Raw genomic sequence first — 7,771 nt, forward strand, 5'->3', positions numbered from 1 at the left:
ATATTTGATAAAGGACTATCCATCGAAATATAAAGTTCAATAAGGTAATTTGAATGTTGGTATGTTTTTCCTTCCGACCAGGGTGCCAGTTCATGTTTTTTCGATAAAGGGAATATATTAATATCGAGAGATACCAATTACACCCAGCTTCTGCAACAACGCACCACCCTAATGGCACTACGGATGCACACAGCCAAAAAAAGGAAAAGAAAACTAAGAAACAAAAGTCCCGCTACAGTATCACCGACCTAACAACAGCAATACATCCACCACCATGACAACACCTAAATTGCAGACTCTCCAAAAAACGACGCCTCCAAGAAGGGAACAGTGCTCCAACACCGTCGTCGCTCGATCAAAGATCTTAGGTTTTCACCCTGAAGATAGTCCCCACTCTCAAAACAATGCCTCCACTAAGGTCACTGCCAGGCACAACCAGTTAAGGCCAGACCTTGGGTTTTCACCCTGAAAGGTAGGACTCTGCGCTTCACATGTATTGTTGCCCCCACTTTCATACCGCTGCTGTGAAGCCCGGACACCAAGCAAGCCCCTCAACAGCGCGGAGACTTGAACCACCCTTAGCTAGTCCTCCCCTCCGGCCTTCATGAAATTCTCTTCTTCCGACTTTCATCATGGATCCATAGTCACTTGATGTCAACACAGAAAAAGAGCTTCGCGCCGCTCCCTCCAGAACCAAACGGTCGGAATAAACGCATGGGTGCGCACGACCGAATACCTCCGATCCAGCAAACTCCAGGCAAAGCACTGTTACATTCGCCGGCAGAGCCTTCCGGAACTCAACCCTCCGGCCAGATCACGAGTCCAGGCCTCCGGTAGGTCCTCCTCTTCACGCAAGAGAGGCCCTAGGACCGCCGCCTTTATTCAGGCCGGACCCCCACGTCGGCGACCATCCCGGGCTGGCCAACCCAACCCTCCACCGGCGACACCATCGCCGGCTTCCATGCACATCCGTCTCACCGCCGGATGGCGATGATAGATCAAAAATCCACCACCACCAACCGCAGGCCGACCCTCTCCGGCGAAGAAGAGGTCACCTCCTCCGTCAAACCCAAGGCTGCTGCCCCAGGCGCCCTCGTGTCGCGGAAGATGCCCGAGATCGCCTCCACGCACCAACGAGAGGCGGGGGTGGATGGCATGGCGCAGAACGAGGGTCTGGCCGCCGCCCACCACCAACCCCTCCCGGAGTACTGCGGGAAGCCGACGAGAAGAGGGAGACCGCAGCGCCGCCCATCCCACCCGCGCTGACCGGTCCGCCAGGGGACAGCCGACGGGAGGAGGGCCGCCGCCGCCGTCGCCCATCCCACGCGCGTCTTCTCCGCCAAGCATCGAGGAGGTGGGGATCCGGCCGCCGATCTCCACACGGCGACGAGGAAGGGCCCCCGCCGCCGCCACGCCCCGAGGGACTTTGCCCCCGGCGGCGCTACCGGCGGCGGCGGCGGCGGCGGAGGGCAGGGTGCGGGAGGGTTAGGGTTGGGGGCGGAGGGCAGGGTGCCTCGCCAGTTCATGTATGCTGAGCTAATTGCTTCATTCTCATTTTATGGACCATATAATACATTTCAGTTCTACACTTACCAACTTTTGATTTCTGATTTTTCTCAAAGGTTGTTGCAAATAAAATGAACATATTTCATAATGGATTTGTGTTTGATCCTACAAAAGAAATTAATGTATTCAGATGATCTTATGTAAGTATCTTCACCAATTTTGTAAGTGTCAAATCATATTTGTTCTATTCCATATATAGCATCCTTTCAGTTTATACATAAATAACTCCTTATGTGCCTTTTTCTATACATTATTTATTAATGACATCACCTAAGCTTTGAAATAAGGTATCTTTCAATCATAGGTTTCAATATTCCTAAGCTCAAAATGAATCACAGGAAAGTAGGTAAAAGGAGTGTAGTATGGATTATGTTGATCACAGTACACTTAGGAATATATGAGACTACGGGGCAATAAAATAATTGGACACTTCAATTGGCAGGTACTACTCTAATCCCTTTTTGTCTTTTCCCTATCTACAGCACAATCTTAACAAGATATAATTTTGATATATTTGCTAGAGAAGGATGGCCGCGTATGGTCCACCTATATTTTTTACCATTTATTTGTTCATTGTTCTATCCATTTAATTAGTTCTGACATAACATCTTAGAATCATGAAAAGACAGATAATGAAGTGGCAAACTGAGTGCTTGACACATAGTTGATTTCCTCCTTCACTTTCTTAGTCTCCAAAACTGTTTGTATTCTTTTCTCACAGTAATTACCTCTACATGGTGTCACAGGTGAAAACATGCAAATGAGTTATAGAATCAAAATTTCGAAGTGGAGAGAAAATGCTTCTTATTGGTGGTTATATTGTACATAATTATTCTCTATTTAAAAGCTAAGCAACCATTTTATATTCTCCCTGTGGATTATCAAACAAATCAATGCGCGGATGTTAGAATCTTGGTAGTTGAAATCTAAAAATATCTTGGTATTCAAGATGCGAAAAATATATGTCGACTTGATACTTCAAATTCTCATTTCTTATAACTGATTATCCACAAATTTCATCGACAAGGTGAATGCAAGATTCTTATTTGTGGGTTTATAATACATAATTAATGTTACCGAGTAAGGGAAAATAAAATTACTTTTTTGAAAAATAGCTCGCTCAATTTCAATGTTGATATTAGAATTGATTTTTTATACTAGAAATAATAGTGTGCCTTCCTCCTAATATCCTGCTTCGTTGCATTTAAAGAATGCACTTAAATTTTGATAACGATACATATTATTACATTAAAATTATATTCTTTATGCTTAAAAACCTCTGACTTAACACTATTACCTAATAAATATTAATCATTTGTTCATTTCCTAATTATACACCCTTTGTTCTTCAAGATAAGCAAAACTTACAAAACTGCTAACATTCTCATGTTGTTGAGAATTTCTGTAACAGAAAAGCATGATACACTTTTAAGCATTCATCAACGCATAATAGAAACACTCTAATCAAGAAATAGCTGAAGAATATAGATCTTTTGGCTAAAATATTTCCAAAAGTTGAGATATGATCCTCAACATCACTAGCACGTGCAGTGTGCACGGGCTAATGACTAGTACGGTAAACATAAAATGAGAAAAAACTAACTGAAGAGGCCGAACTCTCACATCATGATTGGATGCCTCCAATCTTAGTTCAAATAGGCAGTGTATCTTCAAAGAACTTTGTGCAGTGGGGCCGCGGTTAGGACCCTCCTGTCATCCTGTGATGTATTCCCATAGGCCAGAGCTTCAGCGAATATGTACACACTGCACTTGAAACAGAAACTTTCACATTCGGCTGTCCCAGATCTCACCAATTGCTTCATCACGAGGTTGGGCCGTCCTTGGAGGTACAATGTAGTAAGTGCATGTGATACTATTGATTAGGGCGCAGAGCTCGTTAGGCATTGAATCACCTTGTCTTTGATATTTTCGACGCAAGCCAGAGCTGCTTGCGCTGAAGTGTATGCCTATGGCGCCAGAACAATTTTTTTTTGAAAGAAGACCCTATATACTCCATCCGTTTCATACTTTCTTACTGCCGGTGTAAAATTTATTTTTTTCAAAATCGAGTAGCACTGCAAAAAAAGGCCACCATTTCAATAGACCCAATAGCACAGCAGGTGGCTACTAATGTCAAATTCGGCACATCTTTTTTTAATTTTGTAGAAAATATTAAGAATTTTTGAATTACAACAGAAGTGATTCCAAAAAAAAAATTCTGCCCGGCTGAATATTTTCTATGGATCCGCCCCTGTGGGTGCTGCTACGCTGACACATGTCATAAGCAAAACATCCTGGAAAAGCTTTTTTCTTTACTTTCTTCTACTTTCAAGTGGCGGACGTTAATACTCCCACTGGGTGTACGTTTAAGTGCAGCACACGTGTTCCTCTATGTGCACATGGACCGCATCATGTATTTTCAAGTAGAATGTCCCGTATTTTCATCTGCAGCACACATGTACCTATAAGTCCACGCCATATACTTCCAAGTGCAGAGCATTCGTACTTTCAAGCACACCTCTGTCAGCATAGAAACTAGTTTGAAAATCTCAACATGCCAAACACAAGGTTAAAATGAATTGTAATTTGGCTAAATAGGTTTTAAAAGACATTTTGTTTTGAATTTTGAATCTTGAAAAAAATGAACATACAACATCATCACCATCCCGTGTCTGAAAGGAAATCCATCCAAAGTGAAACCTGGCAAACATGCGACATGCCACATGTAGTAAATATAGAGAAATCTATCAAATCTTCCATAAAATGGATTTTTCTAGTTTATTTCATGCAAAATTTTCTAGGGCGTGTTTGGTTGCTCGCATACGTTTTAGACGCTTTCGACACATGTCCTAGGTCAGACTAGGTCGACGTGTGCGGGCCCTAGGCCATGTTTTATGTTTTATTGGTTGCCGCATTAGGTAAATTAGAGTAGAAAAATCACAATGAATCGTACAAAGATTATAAAGTTAAAAAAATCAGATCTGCACCCTTGCTTACTTCAGTTGTCTTCTCTTTAACTACAAACTTGGATTAATCATTATCTCCCCCATCTCTAGTGTCAAACAATGTGTAGTTGTTGTTTTTGTAACCGTTTTTGTGTCCAAGAATGTCTTCCATGAATTCTAGACTAATGATCCCTGTGTACAACACATACCACTTCGTCTACAAAAATAGAACAACAATATGAGAACATGCAACACAAGAATCACAAGGTCACGAGAACATATACCATAAGCATGCACCAATCATATACAAAAGCATCACAAGTTCATACCACTATGGTGTCATCCTACCACCACATCAAACGAGGGTGTTATCTACCACTGTATGTACACCATATGAGGGGTTAGTATATAGCCATCTCAATAAAATATACATACCATCATCAATCGTCAACTAGGTCATACCTATTACATAATCTACATCATCATCATGCACACATCCCCACTAGTTGCCAACAGATCCAAGCACCTGATGGAATAGTGCTAGGACAAGAAATTTCCAAGCCAAATGGTTTGCTAGTTCTATGTCATCACAACAAACTCTTCGCCTTATGTCTTGTTGTCCAGGAGGTAGCTCACACCACCATCATAGCCTCTAGAATGATCCCAGGAGTGTCCATGACAACATAGTAGAGGCTAGGGTGCACACCAAGAAACTTGCACTCCTTGATGGTCTTTCCCACCTCCTTCACAGCCTCGATCATGCAAGTGATAATGATCACACACCCTCCACCCCAACGGTACCCCTCTTCCCGTCGGCGGTTGAAATAGCAGGTAAATGTTCACCAACCATATCAGAGCCATCAAGGATGATGTCCCGCGACTTCTTGATAGTAAGGCGGGAGTGTGCCCATAGGCTCACACGAACCCATGACATACTTGCTAGTAGCAAGGCGGCATGATAAGATCGATGGTTTACATATGAGTGTATTTTTTGGATGATCGTGTTGAGGAATTGAGCTTCCTTGGGGTGATCTTTATTTTCGAGAACCCACGTTGGATGGTTAGCACCGCGTTGAGCGTGACTAACACCGGCGAGCGCTTTCCATTGAAGACTCTGCCGTTGTGCTCCAACCAGAGAGCTCTTAAAGCAAGCAAGACTAGGGAGTTAAGTTGCTTGTGTTGCGCCTTCGCGACGCGGGAGGAGGCGAGGAGCCACCAATCATTGATGCCCACATTCTACGATGGGGTAATGTTAGGCAAGCCTAGGCGAGAGACCAAGCCGGTCCAAAACTCTTGCGTATAGATGCAATGCAGGGATAGATGATCCAGCTTCTCCGAGGCCATGTCACAGAGCGGGCAGATGATGTGCGACGGGAGGCCCCAATGGATCCTTCGGTCAACCGTCCAACAGCGACGTCGTAGGGCGAGCCAAGCTTGGAAGCGGTGCTTGAGTGGGACGAAAGAGTCCCAGATTAGCAGAGCCGCCGCCAGGCCAATGGTGCCCTGGAAGAGCATACCATATGCGGAGCGGGAGGAAAAATTGCCATCGCCGCTCCACTTCCATCTGAACACGCCAATCGCGTCCGGTTCAGGCCGTTGGCCAGCAGCGTCCTGGATCACAGACCAAAGGTGTAGATATTACACTGTTGCATCACCGGAAAGCTCCCAGGTAATATCAAGGGCCCAACTGTTGTTGGCGAGCCCCGCCACCACGTTCGCCGCTTACGAGCAGCAGGTCTAACCAGCTTGAGTAGATCAGGGGCCATGACGGCTGCGGAGAGGCCCCGGATCCAAGGGTCCTCCCAGAGCAAGACCGAGGCGCCGTTTCCCAAGACGATCTGGAAGGAGGCGTTGAAGAGGGCCTACGACTCGAATCCAACCTGCACACGCAGCCCACTCCAAGCCTTGGAGTGATCAGCTCTTGATAGCCAGACCCATCTTGCTCGAAGGGCAACATTCATCCACCGCAAATTCAGTAAGCCAAGGCCGCCCAAAGTCTTAGGTTGGCAAACAAGGTGCCAGGCCACCGTGCAAGATCCCGCGTCACCGCTGCCGACCCAAAGGAAACTACGGCGCAGCTTATCAATGGCCTTTTAGAACAAACGGTCTAGGTCCAGTGCCAGGAGTTGATACACCACCGAGGCTGACATCATGGCCTGCACGTACACGAGGCGCCCTTCCTTGGATAGGAGGCAAGCTTTCCAATGCGGGAGCTTCGCCATTAACTTTTCAATTGTGGCATGTAGGTCCGCCTTGGAGGGCTTGCCGAGTGAGAGCGGTAAACCCAGATACTTGCAAGGAAGATACACGAGGGGGCAAGGCAGATCCGCTGCCAGGGCATCGAGTGAGAGCGGTAAGCCCATATACTTGGGGTGATCTTAAGACTAGAAAAAAATGTGTGTTATGGTATGATCAACTGAACCAATTGGGATGTTAGCTAATCGCAATGTGGCCTTGGTAATCCTCAGCCTATTACGTAATGGAGAAGGTAGCCTCCTCGCAATTGCATTTCCATGGTCTCTATGATGGGACACCATGATCCAGCTGTTTATTAACTAGATGATACCCCGCACGTTGTTGCGGGACATTCAAAGGATTTTCTATAATGACGAATTTTAGATTACGAATTTTTAGTGTAGTGGTTAATTCCATTATAATAAATTTTAATATTGTCTATGCGGTACAAAGTATTGGGAGGAAAAAAATCCGCATGTATACATACTGAGCACAAAAACTAACAAATAATCAACCATGGTAAATTATCATCCATTACTTGATTGAGTGATATGCAAATTTTAGTTAGTAGATACAGCCAAATTAATCTGAAATAACATGATAACAAAGAAGATATGAAGATCCGATGGCTCGAATATCAACAATTATTAATAACGGCCTTGTAAAAAGGTGAGTCTTATTATGATTAAAAATAGTACTTGTGAAATCTTGCATGTAGCACACACTACCAATATTGTTGATACAACAAATAATATACTTCTAATATAAATTGCTAACAACAATAAATTATAGATCCAAAACTTCTCTTCTAAAAAATATTTTCCAAAAGATAATATTGTTGATACAACTAATAATATGATTCTAATATGAATTGCTAACAACAATAAATTATAGATCCAGAACTTCTCTTCTAAAAAAATATTTTCGAGAAGATTAGATGTCAAATACAAATGATGAAAATCCAACACTACATGCACCATGACCATTTATCATCATAATTTGGACGTATGAAAAGAAATAGCTTA

The sequence above is a fragment of the Lolium rigidum genome, chromosome 3 (assembly GCF_022539505.1).
Source record: "Lolium rigidum isolate FL_2022 chromosome 3, APGP_CSIRO_Lrig_0.1, whole genome shotgun sequence".
NCBI classification, from domain to species: domain Eukaryota; kingdom Viridiplantae; phylum Streptophyta; class Magnoliopsida; order Poales; family Poaceae; genus Lolium; species Lolium rigidum.